At 49.3% G+C, this 20,105-nt stretch overlaps 1 protein-coding gene across 3 annotated transcripts in view; it reads left to right on the top strand.

Annotated features, from left to right (window-relative positions):
- The window catches only part of DMTF1 (cyclin D binding myb like transcription factor 1), a 482,730-nt gene that overhangs the window by 436,758 nt on the left and 25,867 nt on the right, over window positions 1-20,105 (top strand). The window lies entirely within an intron of this gene.

Genomic DNA, 20,105 nt, shown 5'->3' with positions numbered 1-20,105 from the left:
TCATGCTTTTTACGAACCCCTCCATTCCATCTTCGGGAAGCTCGACTCTGCCAGCGCACCTTCAGGCCCCGCAGAGCCGGTTGGGGGTCGTGGGCCTTTGATGCTGGCAGCTCCAGCCCAAGTTCCTGACGACCCTTGGGGGTCCAGGCCTGGAACCAGATCAAGGCCGGTTGACCTTCCCTGGTAACAACACCCCTGGCATCAGTCGTGGCCCCTACCAACGCCATCCCCAACCTCACCCCCGTGATGGAACCAGAGTCTGATCGACGTCGAATCAAACGCCGGAGGGTACCATTGTTCTCCTTTTCATCCATGGTGTGTGGTGGTGATCCTTTAACAGACCAGCTTGAAGAGTTAGACTGGAGAGAGGAGCTGGGTGACGCCAATGGTCTGGACACTTCCCCAGACCTTGGCATGCTTTCTCTCCCACCGTGGCTACGGAGGAGGTAGCGTCTTATGCTGAGGTGGTGCAAAGGGCAGCTGAGGCCCTGGGCTTGGAGCTCCTTTCAGTGGTGGTCAGGACTAATCTCCTGACAGAGGTGCTTCAACCAGCGGCATCCTCCTCTGAACCCCTTTTGCTGTTCAACAAAGCCCTCACTTAAATCCTTCTGGGCACCTGGTTGAAGCCCAGCACAGAGGCTCCTGTGCAACGGACGATAGCCCGCTGCCACCGCCTGGCTCCTGGTGACCCAGTTTTCCTCACAAAACACCCTTCCACAGATAGCTTGGTAGTCCAAGCCTCGTCCTCATTCCCTTCTACTCCCCCAGACAGGGAATCCAAGAAGCTGGACCATCTTGGGAACTGCATGTTCTCTTCCTCCAGCTTGGCACTGCGGTCCGTGAATACTGCATGCCTCTTGGGCCGATTACTCCCATACTATCTGGGGAAACTGTTGTGCAGATGCTGCCTCAGTGCTCGGAGGAGGCCTGGGCCGTTCTCATGAGGCAGTGGCGATGGGAGAGACGCTGCCAAATTCACAATAAGATGTAGACTGGATACCAGAGACTCACTAGGCAGAACAATTGCCATGTCGGTAACCCTCCGGCGCTACCCCTGGTTGAGGATGTGTGGCTGATTGGGAGATGTCCAATCAACTTTGCTGGACATGCCTTTGATGGTAGTCGCCTTTTTAGTGACAAAGCTAACTCGGCGCTAGAGCTTTTGAAAGATTCTCGAGCTACTGCTAGATCCTTGGACCTCGCAGCATCGTACCATTCACCTCAGTCTCCTTTTTTCGTGGCTACGGAAGGGGCACCCCACCACGTCCGGCCCAGTCCAGCCACCGGTTCACGTAAGCTGCCCAGCCTCTGCATTGCAGTGGACATGGGACCCCGCAACAGGGCTCTGGGAGCCAGCGGGCGGGCCAGTCCACCCTTCTCTCTTCCACCCTCCTTCCTACCCCCACAGCTGCCTCCAAACCTTCCTAGCCCGACCTTTCAGGGCCACCAGAGGCCAGTGGGTGGCAGGATTCACCAACAGCACCTCCACTGGTAAAAACATCATGTCGGATAGGTGAGTTTTGCAGTCCGAAGGGGGTACTCCCTCCCCTTCGAGACTACTCCTCTCTCAATGCTACCGTCTTTCGATCACATATCATTTAGCACTTCTCCTCCAGGAAGTCTCAGCTCTCTTGGCCAAGGGAGCTATCGAGAGGGTTCCTACGCCAGAAGTAGGTCGTGGTGCTACTCCCTCTACTTTCTGGTGCTCACGAAGGACAAAAGCCTTTGTCCTATCCTAGACCTCAGGGCCCTCAGCCGCTTTACCCGGAAGGAGAAGTTCAAAATGCTAACCTTGGCTCAGGTCCTTTCTGCCTGGACCCTGGAGATTACAGGACACCTATTTTCACATCGCCGTCCTGCCAGCCCACAGATGCTACCTGCCGTTCATGGTAGGCCACAAGCATTTTCAGTTTACCATGATCTCCTTTGGCCTTACCAGTGCCCCTCTGGTGTTCACGAAAGTGATGGCGGTGGTCGCAGCTCTACTGCACATATTAGGGGTTTCAGTTTTCCCCTATCTCAATGACTGGCCTTTGAAGGCAGGCTCGCCCCAGGTTGTTGTCTCCTACCTCCAGAATACGGCTGACCTCCTGCATTCGCTGGGATTCACTATCAGTGTGCCAAAGTCACACCTGACCTGACTCCCTCTCAGACGCTCCAGTTGATCAGAGCTGTTCTGGACACACTGCAGTTTCGGCCTTATCCTCCCGAGCAGCGAGTCTGGGATATTTGGACAATGATACCAATGTTTCAGCCTCTATCCCGGATTTCGGTGAGAATGACCCTGAGGCTGCTGGGTCTCATGGCCTCCTGCATCCTGCTCGTAGATTATGTCAGATGGCATATGCAGGATCTGCAGTGGGATCCGAAGTTCCAGTGGGCGCAGCATCAGGGGAATCTTTCCTACTATGTCCAGATGTCGGAGGGAGCTGTGCAACAACTACAGTGGTGGCTAACAAACCAAGTTTGGGACAGAGGCAGATCCCTCGCCTTTCCCCAATCCGATGTCACAGTGGTGTCAGATGCATAACTCCTGTGATGGGGCGGCCATCTGGGAGAGGCGGAGATCAGAGGCGTCTGGTCCAATGTTCCCTCTAATTTTTTATCTCTGTGTGTGGCAGCGTAAGGTCTCTGTGCGCTGCAGCCATGGCTCTGTGCGCCAAGAACCCGACCACATGTGTGGGTGCAGCGAGAGGGCTTCCTGCTTGTTGTGCAGATAACTGACCTAGGTATTGGAATGCAGGAGGCCTGCTTGATGGGGCAGGCAGGACTGGGAACCCAAAGCAGCCCTGGCAATTTTTACAGAACATGGGGGGTCGGGGGGGGGGGGGGGGGGGGGTGCGTGTCCAGTACTACTGCTGAACAAAACCGGTCCCCAGCACTGCTGCTTTTGTTACTGGGGCTGATATTGGAGCATCGCTGCAAAACTGCCCCCAGTAACAAACCCGGCCCCCACCGCTCCTAAACTAACCCCCCCCCCCCCCCCCCTCTTACAGTCTCCCGGGCAAACGATGCCTGCTACAGCCAGTCCGGCCCTGGGGACTTCCTTCGTGTTGGTGACTGGCATACACTGGCTGTGTCATGTTGAAAATGAACAGGTGCAGTGCAGAGCATCTGCAACCATCACCAAATTACACTAATGTATATTAGGAAACCGGGGCAACCTGCCCCATTCCATAGCACCAGTGAATCTCTGCTTTCCTAACTAACTAACTAACTTAAGATGTCCCTCATCCTTAAGATGAGGGACATCTTAAGGCTTTTAGGGCCCATAGGCTAAACGTATTTAGGGGGCCCCTGTGCTTATCACCTTTGAATTTATTATTCAGTTTCGTCTCTCTCGTGTCCTCTTTGGCCAGATCACAAACAGTGCACAGACACACAGATTCAAATTCTAAATGTGTTTATAGTTAATATTCAGGGATAATGATGTATTTTGCAATATTGTAATATAGTAGAAGCTCACTAATACTACTGCAAATAATCCCTGGGACATCCTCCCATTTCTCATATCTGAGATCCTATTTGGAGCTAAAAAACATTTTTCATGGATGTTGTATGAAACAAAACTACATTTGTCATAAAATGTCTAACTAATCGCGCGAAACCAAAAACACACGATTAATGGACAGAATGCCGAACAAATCAAAACATTCACCCCCAGTCAAGAGATCTGGGTTAAATCCATCATTCTTTTGCTCACCATGCCACCCCAGTTTAGAGACCAAGCGCACACCTTTCGGGCAACAGTGGAGGTGACAATAAAAAGGAGGCAATACCAAGGAGGGACTAACAAGCCCATTTACGATTTAGAAGACGGCATTTAGGACAGACAATTACACTAGCAATTGGAAAAAATGGGCAGAGAGTGGGCTGTTCTTCTATTCGCTACTCCACCACAACATGTCTCACAGAGCTGCGCATGCGCACTGGCTCTAGTCATGTAGTGTGTGGTGTTCATGCATAATCTGCCTGTAGCCTGCCTGCAGTGTCGGGTGCCTGCATCATTGCAGAGTATGCAACGCATTGACGCTGTCTCTATGGAGAATTGATAGCACGAGTCACATTTTCCTAATTGGCGGCTGATGATCTTTGAACGTGGTATGTCATCGTACCTGCCCCAAACTAAGTGAGTCAGTGAAACAATTGAGTTCCACTTTCTCAAGGGTGGGTCGAAGAGTTTTCTGACATTTCACAAAAAGTGCAAATGTCACTTAAAAAGCTGAGCCGATGAGATGAAACAAAATATTCTAGCACGTTTATGATGTACCACGCAAACCCGGGTAGATGGAGAACAAAGAGGAAAATTTGAAACTAATAGCTTAGACGTTTGTCACCGACTCCGAATTATTATTCGCAAATAAGATAAAGTGATCTTCAATAAAAGGGCTATGAAGCCCCCTACGATGTTTATTTACTGTACTGCAGCAAGCTCTTGGCTCACAAGCCATCACGTCTGGAAACCCATCTACCTGAGTGTTTAATATACACTAGGAGGCGTGTGCAGTGAAAGAAGAATTATAAGAAGGAAGCAACGCTGCAGTTTTCACATAAAATGTTCTCGCACCTTTAGATGATGCAGCTGCGTCCCTCTTCCCCTCTGCCTCACGCACTCCGTGCCCAGCCTGTCCACATTAAAATGCCACTGCAGAATGACCTGCTTTCACCCAGAGTCCAGCTCCACACCACTTAAAACAAACTGGACTGAGCCTGCAAAATCTACACCCAGCACCCAGCTGAGATACCAGCTCTCTTACATCTAGGGCTACTGCACAAAGGGGATCCCAACCCTAGAGCCTGCACAAGGATCTACAGAGCCTAGAACCTGCTCTGGTAAGAATGCTTAGCACTCACTTTTGCCCCCAGAATCTGCTGTACTCTAGGCCTCAACTGCATCCAAATTCGGTTATATTGTGAGCCTGTAATGAACACGGAACTCGCTGTCTGAGCCTAGCTCTAGTTCCTACTACACTCTGAGCCTAGCTGTACATGCAGAGCGTTTCCAATGCCCGCTTCGCTGCACGGCGTGTGACCCTGGGCACATCATTGTCGGCTGCTGCTGCATGGTCATAGAAAACGGGCTGGGCCTGGCAGGCAACTGGGACCAGTGCATCGTGGGTATTCTCCTGGAGCCACGGGGCACTTGGAAACCAGATATTTTCAAAAAGGCTGCTTCTTCGGCCTCCTATCCTGCCTCTTAACACCATGCCACGTACTGCCCCCTGTCCTCGTAAAGCTGGGACTCGTGAATGTAGGCGTCCTGGGATGGTGAGCCAAGTTCTATTATGAAAGGGAACTCAGCTAGCCCAGAAGCACGATGTGTGCTTTCACTATCAAATATATTAGAGATTGTGAAGGCACACGTCGTGCTTTAAGGCTTGCTGCATGCCTTTTGTTAACGCATGTCTTTTTTTAAGTTTTCATGTTAATTTCAGGTCCCGACATACCAATACACGGGCTGCATTTAAGATGAAAACTTTCAAAAAGGCACACAATCTGCCTGCAGCCGCGCTCTATAAACAAAAGGCATGCAGCAAGCCTTAAAGCACGATGTGTGCCTTCACAATGACTAATATATGTTAGTGATTGTGAAAGCACACGGCACGTCGTGCCTATAATCTTTCTGCGTCCCCTTTCTTCATAGAGATCGGCTGGGGCAGATTGCCTGCTTTGTTATTTAAGTATTCATGTTGATCGCAGCGCCCGTCATGCTTATACAGGGCGCTGCGATTAACATGAACACCTGCCTCTCAGGTGATGTGCTGTGTGTGTGTGTGCTCTCCAAAGAAGACACTGCGCGAGTGTCATAGGTGCGCGGGCGCTCAAGCTCGCACCTTCCATGGAACAGTGGTCTGATCTCAGGCAGAGTCCAGGCTCCATATCGACCTTATGGAGCTCTGGGCGATCTGCCTGGCACTGCAGGCATTCCTTCTCTCTCTAAAGTGGACAGTGGTGCAGGTGTTCATGGACAACACCACCGCCATGTGGTACTGCATCAAACAGGGTGAGGTGGGGTCGTGGACCCTATGTTAAGAGGATCTTCGTCTCGGAACATGGCTGGAACATCAGGCCATAACCCTAGTGTTTCAACACCTGGCAGGTTCTCTGAACGCCAAGGTGGACGAACTCAGCCGCCGGTGCCTGGTAGATCACGAAATGCGTCTTTACTCAGAGGTGGTGCAAGGTCTCTTTCAGTGGTGGGAAGAGCCTAGGTTAGATCTGTTTGCCACGGTAGAGAACGCACAATGTCAGCAAGATAGAGGCATGTGGGCTGCAGAATTCATATCTGTGCATAGATCGCCGCCTAGTGTTGGGTCCGGATGATCGCACATTGTTGTCCTGGAAGAGTCTTCGAAGTATCACAAGATAGGTGGCTCCTCCCCTGGACTACAGTGCGCATGGGCATAGACTCCATCCCCAGATTGTTTTTTTCCGCCATTGGGTTCGGATGCATATTGGTTCACTCAAGTTCGGAATCGATATAAAACTTTCTTTTGGCCAAAAGGCCTTTAGTTTACCGTCGGTATTGTCTTGCGATCGGTGCCCAGTTTCTGTTCCTGCTCAGTTCCCGAGCCGGACTTCCAGAAGAGCCGCGTGGCTTTTCGGCACTGAAGGCCCAGTCGACGCCAGAGGCCTTATCGACGAACCATCATGGAACGGAGCCCGTTCAAGAGATGTCCCGTGTGCAACTCGAAATATCCCCACATCGATGTCCACCCGGTGTGCAACAAGTGCCTGTCGCCGGATCACGATGAAGCCACCTGTATGGCTTGTTCCCGTTTCCGATCCAAGAAGATGATTCGACTTCGGCGCGCAAGGAAGCCCAGCAGACGGCACCTGACCCGGTGAACATCTTCGATGCCGGGGATAATGAAGAAGCAGAGTGGGATGTTCGAGAGAACCTGTCGGATCCCGCATCGGAGATCGACTCCAGCTACGACACTGATATTGAGATTCTCGATGCGGAAGACATCGTCTACGAGGTAGGAGACGACGATGGGGCCTTTGGGGCCATGGAAGATAGCTCAAGCGAAGAGCTAGGCCTACAAACTGATACTGGGGCCAAGACACTTCATAAGGCTCAGGTCGCGGGATCGCCACATGGCCTTACCCAAGATCTTCCACTGGGTTCTACAACCCCGCCTTCGGGCCCGGATTCGACATTTCTAAAGAGCCGCAAGTTGCGAAACCGAAAGAGAAAGCTTCGGTGTCTACGCAACCCAAAGCACTAGAGTCGCAATCGAAACCAAAAGTGCGTATTGCTTTGGTCGGCTCGAAGTCCTCGGAACTATCGGCTCCGACGCAGCATAAAGGTGTTATCGACCCGAAGAGGCCGCTCAAGGGCGTTGAGTCAAAGACTGCCACTCTAAAAGTACTGGTCAAGGACGTCGACCCGAAAAAATCGGCGCCGAAGACAGTCTACACCGACAAAGGACTCGGACCTCAGAAGGTTCTCGAGCCTCTGCATCGACCGGACAAGGCTAAAAGTGGTACAGCCCTAGAGTCCATGCCTGGCGGTGGCTCGAAGGACTCCGTCGAGCCGACGCAGCCGTCCGCCTCCTTCTCGAAGCAGGTGTCGGAATCGCTGAAGCGAATTAAGGAAAAGGCGTCAGCTGTCGGACCAAAGGATACTCCACCTCCAAAGCCTGCCGATAAACCTCAAAAGACGTCGGCGCCCATCCACTTCATGCTGCCGCCGAAAGTGGTACCGAAGGCCTTCGTCCCTAAGATGGCCGTCGAGGCGCCCAAGAAGGTGTCCACGGGGCCGAAGCCCACAACTGTGGTACCGGCCACAAAGCATCGACAACCCTCGCTTGAAGAGCAACAGGAACAGTTCATCGATGCCGAAACAGGCAGACTTTCTGTTTTCTAACGAAAGATCGCCCCGGAACATCCCATGGAGTCGTATAGAATCCCACTGAAGTAGTAGAAAAAGGATTCTACTACTACACCCGTTCTTGTAGAACATATATCTCCACGTGGCCAGGATGTCTCGCCCACTTATTCGGATGTAGAAACAGGGGAAGATGATGATGAGGAGTACAACTATCCTGTGGACACTGATCCAGAAGATCATAATGAACCCTGGGCAGATGCTGCTGACCCTGGGGATCCACACACTGCCCCAGACACTCAAGTGTATACTGTAAAAACATTGCCTACTGAGGATTCAGCGGCGTTTAATGCACTTATTGAAAGGGCAGCCAAGAACTATGATGTCCAGCTCCATGCTGACCCTATTGAAGTGGATTTTCTGTTTGACACATTTTCCACCTCAGAGAGGACTGTCAAGACTCTGCCTATGCTGAAGGGTTTCTTGAAACATGCTGGGGAGATATTTAAGGAGCCTACAAGGGCCAGGGTGATAAACCCCAGGATTGAAAAGAAGTACAAACCGGCGCCTGGGGATCCTACCTACATTAAGGGACAGTTGCCGTTGGACTCTCTGGTTGTTTCTAATGCACGGAAGAGGGCTAACTCACAAACAACGGGTGATGCTCCTCCCCCTGATAAAGAATCTAAGGTGCTAGAGGCATCGGGTAAAAGGGTGGCAGCTCAAGCGGCCAACATCAGGCGCATTTCAAACACTCAGGCACTCTTAGCCAGGTATGACAGGGCCCATTACGACACTCTGGAGACCCTGTTACAGTACCTGCCAGATGAATATAAGGAGGCAGCAGAGATGCTCATACAAGAAGGGAAGCTCATATCAAATGTGCACTGGACGCAGCAGACACCGCGGCCAGGGCAGTTAACACAAGTGTCATGTTGAGGCGACATGCCGGTCTCAGAATCTCCGGGTTCAAGCCAGAGATACAGACCACCATTCTAAATCAACCAGTAAACCCTGATAATTTATTTGGCCCAGAGGTGGACACCACCTTGGAGAAAATCAAGAAGGACACAGACTGCAAAGTCTATGGGGGCTCTCCAGTCGCAGCAGTTCAGGGGTGTTTCTTTTCGTCGCTAAGGCAATAGAGGTGTTTCCAGAGGCCAGCTGTCCCAGCAAACGCAGTACAATAAAGGTGGCTCCCAGACCACATACACCAAACAAAGTAGAGGTGGCTATCGTGGAAACAGCGCCAAGGGCAGAGGTCGTGGAAACAACAGCTCCAGATCCTCCGCCACTAACAAGCGGTGACGCCTTGTCACTGCCCCCCGACCATACAACACCGGTCGGGGGGAGACTCCAGCAGTTCCTGCCGGTCTGGAAGTCCATCACCACAGACAGGTGGGTCACAAAGCTTATCCAGCACGGTTATTGTCTGGAGTTAACATCCACTCCACCCAACATACCCCCAAGACACCGTCCTATGTCCACAGAGCATTTGCACTTATTGCAGCAGGAGGTACTCGTCATGCTGCAAAAAGGAGCAATCTAGCTCGTGCCTGTGGTAGAAAGAGGCACAGGAGTTTACTCACTGTACTTCTTGATCCCAAAAAAGGACGGGTCCCTCAGACCCATACTGGACCTCAGACCCCTCAATCAGTACATCCTGTCAGAACACTTTCACATGCTAACATTGCAGCAGGTTCTACCGTTGCTCAGTCAGGGAGATTTCCTCGCAACATTAGATCTGAAGGATGCATACTTTCATATTCCGCTACACTCGTCAAACAGAAAATACCTCAGATTCACCATTCACAATCAGCATTACCAATTCAGGCTCCTCCCTTTTGGAGTGACGACGGCACCCAGGGTGTTTACAAAGTGCCTGGCGACAGTGGTGGCACACCTACGGAGACAAAACATTCACGTCTACCCTTATCTGGACGACTGGCTTATCCAGGCCAAGTCGGCCCAGCAGTGTGCCGCCCACATGTCCCACACCATTCAACTTCTTCACGATCTGGGATTCTCACTGAATTACCCGAAGTCCCACCTTCAACCCGCCCACATACGGCAGTATCTGGGTGCATCGAAAGACACTCTGGCAGCCAAAGCACAGCCAAATTCAGTGAGGATCAGCAGCATTCAATCGCTGATACAAAGATTCAGACCTAAACATTTGCTTCAGGCGAGAGTGTTCATGCAGTTGATAGGCATGATGGCCTCCTGCATCTTCATAGTCCCGCACGCAAGACTACATATGCGTCCGCTTCAGGAGTGCTTAGCACGTCAGTGGAACCAGGCTCACGGACAGTTGAAAGACCTAGTGTTGGTGACCGGTCGTGCATACAACTCTCTGCATTGGTGGAATCCACAAAACCTTTGCAAGGGACGACCGTTCCGGGAGCCTGTGCCACAGATTATACTGACAACTGACACATCTCTCCAGAGTTGGGGAGCTCATGTACTCCACTACACTGTGCAGGGACTATGGACATCGCAGCAAAAGAAGATGGACATCAACCTTCTAGAGCTGATGGCTATCTTCATGGCGATGAAGGCATTCAAAGTACATCTGTGCAACAAGTTCGTGTTGATCCGGACGGACAACATGACAGCCATGTACTACATTCAGAAACAGGGAGGAACACACTCTCCACAGTTGTCTCATCTGGCTCAGAGCATGTGGAAGTGGAAGGACAATCAGATGGCAGACCTGCTCAGCAGGTACAGCCACCAAATGCACGAGTGGGAGATACGTCCATCAGTACTCCACCCGTACTTCCAACAGTGGGGTCATCCAGAGATAGACCTGTTCGCCACAAAGGAAAACGCCAAATGGCGAAGCTTTACCACCAGGTTCCCACACCCACAGTCGCAGGGCAATGCGATATGGATGAACTGGTCAGGCATCTTTGCGTACGCTTTTCCCCCAGCACCTCTAACACCGCTGGTGACACGCAAGCTGAAGCAACACTCGATGACGCTCATCCTGGTTGCTCCGACGTGGGCACCCCAACCATGGTACACCACGTTTCTAGAACTATCCGTGGTACCGCATCAAAGGCTGCACCTCACACCCAGGCTTTTGACGCAGAGCCATGGCGACATTCAGCACCCAGATCCGCAACAGCTCAACCTGGCGATCTGGCTCCTGAGGTCTTAGAATTTGGCTACCTCAATTTGCCTCCAGACTGTATGGATATCATAAGGGAGGCAAGAAAGCCCACCACCAGAGCATGCTATGCGGCGAAATGGAAGCGGTTTGTCATTTATTGTGCGGACCACAACATCAACCCGCTAGACGCATCTATTCACAATATCATTTGTTATCTGTTACATCTATACAAATGCAATCTGGCCTATGCTTCCATTCGTATACATTTGTACGCAATGGCAGCTTACCTACAAAACAGGCAGCACCTCTCACTTTTCAGAGTGCCGGCCATTAAAGCTTTTCTGGAAGGACTCAAACGAGTCATTCCTCCCCGGACCCCGCCAGCCCCTGAATGGAACCTGAATGTGGTCCTCACCAGGCTGATGGGTCCGCCTTTTGAACCTCTGCATTCCTGCGAGATTCAGTTCTTGACGTGGAAAGTAGCTTTCCTGATAGCGATTACATCACTGCAACGCGTTAGTGAACTCCAGGCACTAACTATCCAAGAGCCATTCATACAAATTCACTCCAACAGGGTGGTGCTTCGCACTAACCCCAAATTCCTTCCTAAGGTAGTTTCACAGTTCCATATCAATCAGACTATTGAACTGCCTGTGTTCTTCCAAAATCCTGAGTCAGTGGCGGAGAGGATGCTCCACACACTAGACGTCAAGAGAGCTTTGATGTACTACATTGATAGGACCAAAGATTTTCGGAAAACGAAACAACTGTTTGTTGCCTTTTCGCCACAACACAAAGGCAACCCCATTTCCAAAGCAGGTATAGCCAGGTGGATTGTTAAGTGCATTCAAATCTGCTATGAAAAAGCCAAGCGCACTTTATTGGTCCCCCCACGGGCCCACTCCACCCGAAAGTTGGGGGCCTCCATGGCTTTCCTTGGAAATATTCCTTTAGAAGACATATGTAGAGCAGCCACATGGTCTACCACACACACGTTTACAAAACACTACTGTGTTGATGTGCACTCCAAACAGCAGGCAGCTGTGGGGCAGGCTGTTCTAAAAACACTTTTTCAAACTGCTGCAGCTGGCACAGGCGGCCGCCGCTAATGGAGGGACTGCTATGTATTCTATGCACAGATATGAATTCAGCAGCCCACATGCCTCAAACCGAATATGCTACTTACCAGTATGCATCTGTTCTTGGCATGTAGGGCTGCTGACATTCATATCGACACCTTTTCAGATTGGCCAAATCAATATTTTGTCCACCTTTTTCCCACCTCGGCACCCTTCCAAGGAGGAGGAGAGACCCCACTGTCTGGACCTTAAACATGTGCAGTCCTTTTACCTTGACCGCACAAAAGATTTCCAGGTGGATGATCAACTCTTTGTTGGCTATGTAGGTGCCATGATAGGTCAGGATGTTCAAAAGCATACCATCTCTTGATGGGCTATCCTTTATATTAAGTCTGTTATTCTTTGGCGAAAATGGAACCTCCAGTGGGGCTCCAAACTCATTGCCACCACTGCTCTTGCACTGGTGGCAATGAGTTGATATCTTCCAGGCGGCCACGTGGGCATCCTTGCACATCTTCACCAGACATTATTGCCAGGACAGCCAAGTCTGGAGGGATGGCTATTTTACCCATCTGTCCTCCAGGACTTTCTGGTGTGAACTTGGTTTGAATTGCAGACACTCCTCCGGGGTTGGTATTGCTGGGGTATCTATTCTATGGTAAGGAATCTATAACTAACTGTCTCTTTAAGATGAACAAGTTACTTACCTTGGGTAACGATGTATCTGTAAGAGACATAGGTTAGTTATATATTCCTTACCGCCTCACCCATCCTCCCCGCTCTGCGAACTGACTTCTAGGGGTAGGGACTCCCTTGCAGGGCCCTACTTTTAGCGCACCAGTGGTCGGAAGCTCTGCGCTTTTGGTGTAGAAAGATGTGTCAGACCTGATGTCAGTGCACAGGGGCGGTGTCTAAATAGGCACCGCAATGTCATCCTGGCGAACACAACGCCCACAACAGATGCAGAATCGGCCAACACCTCCTACCGACACGCAGGGATACTGCTAAGAAAGAAATCTCTGGATCCAGACATCGTTGCCAAGGTAAGTAACTTGTTCTTCATGCATTGTACGCTCAAATGTTATTTACCACAATAAAGGTTTCCCTACTGGCTTTGCCAGCGCTAGGAAAAGTAGTGTTTTCTGTGTAGAATACATACAGGAGAAGAACAGGATGTGATAAATAGCAAAGTTTAGTTTATTTTTCAGATTTAGAATAATCTCTTGCACATTGCAGTGGAAGATAGCTTGATGGATTACCAGCTAATAGCATGAAGTGAGAGTAATCCTCCTCTGGTTAAAGCCAAGCCCAACCCTATTCTATGCATATTTTAAAGAAGTGCTAAAATATCATCCAGCTAGCTGAGCTGTCAAACCATACGTAAACAAGCATTTACAATGCAACGGTTTCGCCTTTGGAAAAGTCCGACCTATTGGCATTGTAAATGACAAAATTTGTATTTATGTGTTGGTTTTGAAAACAGATAAATAAATGGCATTGTCATTTACATTGCCAATAGCTCCAATTTTTCCAAAGGCGAAACCGTTGCATTGTAAATGCTTCTTACACGATGACGTCCCAGTAACTCATTACGTTTGTGCTCTGAATGTCAGCCGATAGCGGTGATTAATGAATTTGCATAGCGCCTTCCACCACTGTGTGATCACCAAAGCGCTTTGGCAAGGCTTGAACCACAACCTTAGAAGATCTCTTAAAAGAACATAGAAAAGGTGTTCTTTTCTCCATACATGACAGATGAAACGAGCTTTTGAATTAAATGGCATTACTTATAACAAATGTGGCGTACAACGGCAACGCAGCACGCGCAAGAACTTCGAGAAGTATAAACAGGCTGGGTTAATTCTAGAACATTATATGCAGTTATTTTGAATTGCTTTGCACGATTTCTCAGAGTTTTGCTATTTTATATTTCATGCTATTGTCCACAAACTCCGTCGCTGTTTTCAGGAAAGTGTACCCTCCTGTCTGGAATTATTACAATTTGTACATTGTAAACCCGGGCTTGTTTAAAGGACTGTGAAAAATTGAGCCACATTTCACGGATTTCCTGCTCTGGTTCTGGGCTTTTTAGTCAAAAAATAAATAGTCGCAGGAAAGAAAAACAAGGAAATAGAGGTAGGTGTTGAGTCGCGAAAAAGCCATAAATTAAGTGCGGTTTAGATGCACTTTGATTAGCTGACGATTAGTCTATTTCCGGCAGAGAGGTGTCTGAGATAAGAGGTGAAGCTGCCGGCCGAGGGTGGAGCTAGGAATCCAGCTCTTCGGCCGGGTCTGAGTTATGGGAATGGTTGAAAAACGGTAGAGATCGGAGTGACAGGGCGAGAACCGGCGCAAAACACTCTGAGGCAGATTTACAAGCCCCTTGAGCCACTTTTGCGTCACTTTTCCCATGTTAAAAGTGACGCAAAAGTGTCGCATGGGACTTGTAAATAAGCCCCCCTTTTCTTTGATACAGAGACTGAAAGGGACATTTAAACGCGTGCGATGCTCGCGAGAAAGGGTGATTGCAGAAGCATCGAAGGAGACACGCATGGGCTTGATGTTTTAATAAAAGGCCCTGGCTCGCCACACATCACATACACCCACGCAATCAACCATACACAGACTCACAAACGCACAGTCACACACACACAAAAACACAGTGACACAAACAAAGGATACACTCAGAGGTACACCGAAAATACACGTGTGCGCAAGCGTGCACAGGGACACACATGGCGACAGACACGTGTGCATGGGGACAGGCATGCTGACAGATGCAAGTCTGCACACCGACAGACGCGGCGACAGAGTGCACAAGACTACACACCACGACAGACGCAACGCAAGTGTGCGCATCGACAGACAAACGTACATAAAGACTGACGCAAACCTGCAGGGCACAGACACCGCGACAGTCGCAAAAGTACACACAATACAGACATTTCCACTGAATCAGAAGCGCAGAGGAGAGTAAACAGCAGCATGAACATGGAGACAAGCTTACACTCACAACTACAGACAGACAGACAGACAGGGGAAGGAAGACAAACAGATACAGACAGGTCGGCAGTCACAGACGAACGTTTTAATAACAGTCAGTCACACAGACAAGCAAAGGGGCACACATCTGCACGTGCGTGCACACGCAGACACAGGCATGTATGAAAAGAGAGTTTTAGATACACACAGGGTTGGATACGCACATACGTGCACGCAGACATAGGTCCGAACAGAGATGCAGAGGCCGCATGCACGCCGCTGCAGACTGCCAGGAGGACCCGGAAACATGCACAGGGAAACACAACGGGAATGCACAGAACACGAGGCACACAAACAAGCATACGCAAATGGACTCCTGTTTGGATACAACCAGACCGGCATTCAGGCGCGGAGGTGCGCACGCCCATCCTCGGATAAACACTGTGGGGGGCGGCACAGGTCAACATGCAGACACAAACAGGAAACAGACAGGAGGCTGGCAAAACCTACACAAAAGAGAAGCAGGGACGTGCCTAGTAGGGCACAAACCAATACACAGACAAGCACAGCACGCAGCCACACAGGCATTTAAAAAAAATATTATTTCTTGCAAAACCGGGTGTATAATTCCAAGTACGATTTTAGAAAACTATATCCACAAAGATCACGTTGCTTGGTCAATTTTAGCTCTGGAAACGCAGCTTTTGACAAAGTCCCTTAATGTGCGTACTATGAGAGAATTTTTGGCCCCACTGTGATGTATTTCAAGAAAACCGGCGGCGCGCACAAGAAAGCTGTCATGGCCATGAAGTTTTAAGTACACAATGACACACTGCACGCATGTGCACCACGCTGATCGCCTGCACGATACTTACACAGACCGTTCGTGAATTCAGCCTAATTGTCTGTTATTAATCTTTTCATTTCGGTACTTCCGGGTCGCAAAGCAAACAAACCCATGACCATACATATTATAGAAACAGTGTTGGGGCGAGAGGAGCGCGTATTATCTAAAATGATCTAAGATTGGTGTACCTCAGACAATCCTAATACGCTGCACACAATTCCGAAGTGCTCATTGGCTCTAGAATCAACCACGTGCTTCTGCAGTTAAGCAATATTGTTTATAAATAGTGTTTTGTTTGGTGTTTGTCACGGACCGGGCAAGCCTGAACTGGACGGTGGGTGACAGTCGGTTTCGGCCCGGGTAGGTTGCGTTGTTGCTAGCCACAATTCACGATTGGAAGGGGTGATGCAGAGTGGCTGGTAATGACCGTGGGTGGTGAATGAGTCGTGTATGGAACACTGACACGAAGTCCCGGCATTGGTCACAAATGAACCCATACCTGTAACATTTCTCTGCAATCCTGTATGTTCTGACAGCCTCGGTTTCGGAAAAAGAGGGTCAGGACATTAGTTCCCCAGGAATTAGGGTCAAGGACATAACCTTCCAAAGTATAGGGGTCAAGAGCGTAATGTCCCATGTGAGAAGGTGGAATGGGCATAACTTCCCATGGGACAAGGGTATAAAATTAGTATTGTAAATCAGTGTGTTTACAAAAGTCTTACCATTTAACTTGAGCTACTACTGCTCAATATATCTTTAATAAACTAGGTATGCAGTGCACAGATTACTACATTTCCAAAACAGGGAAGGTATGTGCGTGCGTAGGCATTGTATGCATGCAGAGTTAAACAAGTCAGGTCCCGGGCCGCGCTGTGATTGGCTGACGTCACGGGGGTGTCCCGGGCGGCAGCCAATCACAGCGCGGCCCGGGAATGACGTCACGGCGGTGTCCCGGGCCGGCAGCCAATCGCAGCGCGGCCCGGGACAAAGGGGCGGGGCTTAAAAAAAGCACCAGAAACGCCCCCGAATCGTGTTTTCAAGAGAAAGCGCGATTGACAGCCTCTGTCTCCCAATGGCTAGCCTCCATTTATGGAGCTAGCCAATGAGAGGCAGAGGCGGGGCCGACATCCATACTGAAGACAATAGTTTTCAAACTGGGAGGGGCACTTTCGTGCCCCTCGCCAGGTTCGAAACCTAAAAAGGATGTTTACCATACCTATATAGGCCATAATTATGAAAAATGTAGAATATTTAAAATAGTTATGTCATAATTCACTGATATACTACTTTGAGGGGCATTTGGACTATGTGGGAAGCTGTGCAAAATCCAGTGTAGGGTGTGAATAATGGTTTCAATTTGTTTAATACTAATTTTTCATTAAGAGAAAAATACTGTATTTCATGACTATGTATACTAGAGAATCTTTTAATGTCCAACAGTTGCACACTATTTGTTTGTTATAACCAATGCTTACAAATTCTCTTGTTTTTGTGCAACTACCTCGTTAAGTGTTTTGTCTAGGAACACCGTTCAATAATTCAACATGGATGAGAGCAGAGGTACTACTCCCGATTTCGAGGTGTGCACACTTTTCCATGGACCACGAGCGGTCCTATTCTTTAAATCATCATTGTTCAGTAAAAAAATCCATGAATACTTTTTTCTTGTACCATCTTTCTGTACAATGTTTTTAATGATAGTTTCTCATTAAACTCGTTTTTCCAAATATTAGCAAATTTCAGTTTTTAACGCATTTCACATCAACCCAATGCATTTCGGGTACAGATGGACCCTTCGTCGGGGGTCTCGGCCACTTTTAGCACTCCAGGTGCCCATCGTTAACCATACTTCCGGTCTTGTCCTGGTAACTTCCGGTTTCTGTGCCCGCCGTGGCCGAGACGGCGGGCACAGAATATTTGGAAAAACGAGTTTAATGAGAAACTATCATTAAAAACATTGTACAGAAAGATGGTACAAGAAAAAAGTATTCATGGATTTTTTTACTGAACAATGATGATTTAAAGAATAGGACCGCTCGTGGTCCATGGAAAAGTGTGCACACCTCGAAATCGGGAGTAGTACCTCTGCTCTCATCCATGTTGTATGTATACTAGAGCTCAAGCAAAAAGCTAGTGCTAATTTTGCACCAGTAACTGTGAAAAGAGACCGAATCAATGTTCGCAAATTTTGTTCTACATTTAAAGTAATGTCATACCAACTTGTTGTAATAAAGGTATTACTAAATCATGGTATAAGAACAAAATATCTGACACTCTATAAATGACATTATTGTGGGGGGGTGAAGGGGAGGAGGACGTGTCCGTTTCTCCCAAATGGAAATGAAGTACAGCTCGACTGTACCTAAACAGAAGAATGTAGTCCTGAAAGTACTTCCACGGATGTCCTAAAAACATTCTTTAAACTTTTTTGGGAGGTAAGCTTTTCAGTGTTGCTCAAAGTTACTAAGGGCCCACTGAATTCAAGCTAGCCTGGCTAATGAGGGGGTGTTACCCCGAAACCGGTTCCAGGATGCTTCTTTCCTTCCCAGGGAAGACCTGGCTTGGCAGTTCGGGCTGGACTATTCCCATGAGTAACATGATCAAGGCTGATTAGCATATGGCTGGGTCAGAACTGGGGTGGCGAAGTGAGCAAATAAATGATGTTGTATTCAACCCAAATCTAATAGTGACTGGGGGTGACTGTGTCTGAAAAGTTTCAGCGCTCTGTCCATCATCTTATTGGGCCTGATTGTTCACCCTACGTTGGCAGGGTATGCCCACATGTGGCCCCCTTGCTCACTTTGTCACTGGATTTAAGCTAGCCTGGCTGATGAGGTGTGTCACCCCAAATCTGGTCCCTGGGTGTTTGTTTCCATTCCAGGGAAGACTTGGCCTGACAGTTTGGGCTGGACGGTTACCATGACGAACAGGGTTAAGACTGATTTGCATATGGCTGGGTCTGAACTGGGGAGGCGAAGTGAGCAAAAAATCGATGATGGATTCAATCCAGATCTAATAGTGACTGGGAGTGTGCGTCTGAAAAGTTTCAGTGCTATGTCCTTCATCTTATTGTGTTTGCCTGATAAATAAGTTCCTGATACCAGGGGCACTCATGGGGAGGGAGGTGGATATAGAAATAAGAGGGATCTCAAGTCTTCGAAATTAAGAATCACCAGGTAATCAGTCATTTCATTCTCAATTCTTCCCATTCAGTTTCACCCCCTTAGGCTGCCCTGGCTCTCAGTAGGCAGACCCCTGAGTGAGCATTAATGAGTAGTAAGATGTTCAGGAAAGGGTGACATTAAGATCCTTTTAGGGTTCAGGGAAGGGTAGCGTTGAGGTGTAGTAAGAGCTGTTTAGGGTTCACAGAAGCATAGAAGCAAAGGTTTCAAAATGGGTACCATTTTTAGGTCTTGGCTGGAAGCGAGCGAAGCTCGCTCTCGCCAGAGATCTATTGTTAGCGGCTCAGCTTCCGAGGAGGACAGTCCTGGCCGCGCGCAAGGCGATTTGCGCCGGCCGCGCGCAAGGCGATTTGCGCCGGCCACGCGCGCGCGAACGCGCTGTCCTCCTCAGAAGCTGAGACGCTAGCTATACCTCCCGCTGCTTGCGCATGCGCCGTGCCCCATGGAAGGTTTCGGGCTTACGCATGCGCCGTGCCCCTTACTGCTTACTGCCCGTCTACGGACCGCGCGAGGACGATGTAAGTGTTTGTTTTCTTTCTTCGGCTCCTCCTCTTGTTTTTCCAATGCGAAGTGTGTAAAGTAGTAGGACCCGCCTGGATGGACCCGGGTCTCCCGGTATGTTTGCAGCGCTGCCCGGCATCAAGCGCTTACTTCGTGGCCCAGCAGGCAAATGACCAGTGATCATAGCGAGTCTCTCTGCTCTCCGTGAAAATGCTGTCTCCGTCCCAGCGCAGCTCTGTCCCAGCGATTGCGTTCCGAGAACCAGGGGCCTTTGTTCCAGGTCGCAGCAGGGTACGACAATGCCTCGACCCTGCATCCCTGCCGAAATGGAAACAGCAACTCCTGGGGGACTTGAGCTACAAGGGCATCCCAGGATCTTAGACAGCACACAGTCTGTTGGTGTACATTTTTTGTGGCCATTTTATATAGCGGGGTATTGGAGCGCTTTACATGAGCCGCAGTTACATTACACAAGGACACATTCATATATTGGTAGACACGGGGAGATTATTTGGCCAGAATCACAGGATGTTGAGCCGACGCCGAGACTCAAACCTCAAAGTCA

Source organism: Lissotriton vulgaris, chromosome 1_1 (genome assembly GCF_964263255.1).
Source record: "Lissotriton vulgaris chromosome 1_1, aLisVul1.2, whole genome shotgun sequence".
Lineage (NCBI taxonomy): Eukaryota > Metazoa > Chordata > Amphibia > Caudata > Salamandridae > Lissotriton > Lissotriton vulgaris.
This window is presented reverse-complemented; position numbering and strand designations above follow the sequence as displayed.